This window comes from Brassica oleracea, chromosome C8 (assembly GCF_000695525.1).
Source record: "Brassica oleracea var. oleracea cultivar TO1000 chromosome C8, BOL, whole genome shotgun sequence".
Taxonomy (NCBI): Eukaryota; Viridiplantae; Streptophyta; class Magnoliopsida; order Brassicales; family Brassicaceae; genus Brassica; species Brassica oleracea.
In genome coordinates this window covers 22,977,838-22,979,704 of record NC_027755.1, presented here as the reverse complement: position 1 = coordinate 22,979,704, position 1,867 = coordinate 22,977,838, and positions in this window count along the sequence as shown.

Sequence of the window (1,867 nt, the reverse complement as noted above, 5' to 3'; positions counted from 1 at the left end):
TTTCTTCTCTAAGCCTCAGAAAGCCATTCCTGAATCTCAGCCAGTGTATCCAATATTTATTATCTGCATGCACGGAAGCAGGAAAAACCTAACTGGAGATACACGTAACAATTGTTTTGTTGCACAGGTAGTCACGCTATTGCCGAAACCTAAATACCAACCTGCCCTCTTCCTTGCTCCATGATTGCTTTCTGAAAAGTATGCTCACTATCTCCAGTTTCAATCACGCTATCCACTGTCTAAACACAATAAAGGATCATCATGGACCCAATACTAATACCAAATCTATAGATTTAAACTGAGAAAAGCAGAGGTTGAAGTCCTTGCCTTTCATCTGCTTGTTGACCAGTAGCTACCATTGTCAAGAAGTAGAACAACACCCAAAAATATCAAATAGTATATATCCGAAATCATTACTTGGAATAGTTGAGTCGTTAGACAGATTCCCTATTCAAAATCTTGGAAACATACACCTCTCTAAAACTTTTCTGTATTCTATTGAATGTTACGTCTCGGAGTCTGCAGTGAACAATTTTGAAAGATTAGGATAACATTCTTGGATGTTTTTTTTTATTTCGAGAAGTTGTAGAACTACTTAAAACTTACTTGGAATCAAGAGATTATAAAAACATCACTTGGTTGCCTAAATTCCCTCGGATGGCTTTCTTATCAAAGTAGAGCAGTTGTTGCCAAAGAGTCTTGACGAAATGATCAACTTTTTGTAGCCAAGGAGACTTGTAAAAACAAAATCAGTTCGTAGGTACCAGCTCTGGAGCTCCCTTTTCTTACTCGGTTCCAGTCTCCATTACCATTGTTATATGTCGATTCTCTGTTCTTAACGCTCTAGCAGCTAAAAACATTGCTTCTTCTTTCTTAACGTTTTTTAAAATACATAAAATTACTACATGAAAAACAGAGCCTAAAAACATACCAATATAACAGAGAATTACTTAATGTGTATCTCAGCAACATGTTTGCAACAATACGAATATATTTGCAACATATTCTATAATATTACTTCACACCCTATCTTATCAAAATTATTATTGAGAGATGATTACAGATGATTCAAAGTCACGGCTCGGTTCCATTGCTATGCCCAGATTTTTTCCTATAATATTATTTCATTGAATTGAACTTGTGTATTTTAACAAATTTGTATGAGAGATGAAATAAATATTTCCTATAATATTATCTCAGATAGCTCGGATAATTTCAAAATTTTGGATAAAACATATTCATGTAGTTCAGTCTTATCAAGAAATTATGATAGTAGAATATTTTGGATAAAGAGTAGATAAACCGTATTTTGAATATATAGTTAGGTTTATAAATAGTATATTTAGAATATTTTTTTAAAAAATAATATTTTAGGAATATAAATATAGTTTGGATTGTTCGATTCTCAGTTTGGTTCTGATTTGGTTTCACCTTTTGTGTTCCAAAAATATAAAAATCGTTCAAATATTTGTTGAACTAGCTTTGGTTTCATTTTTTTTTGTTTGGTTTCATTTCTTTTGCTCGGTATCAATTCAGTTTTAATTTATATGATAAGGCTTAAATGTTTTTGTACAGTATGTTTTGTAGTGGATAAATAACTAATTTAAAATTATTTTAATTATAATTTTATAAATAAAATACTAAATCCGTTCTCATATTAAAATCGTTACAAATATTTACTTATATATTCCTATTGTATTTGATAAATAACTATTTAAAATTATTTTGTTAAAGATTTTATAAATAAAATATTAAAACTGTTATGGTTAATTACTAATTAGTGTCTTGTATTTAATTAATAACTAATGTAAACATATTTTAATGATAAGTTTCCCCTAAGTTTTGTATATAAAATATTAAAAATGTT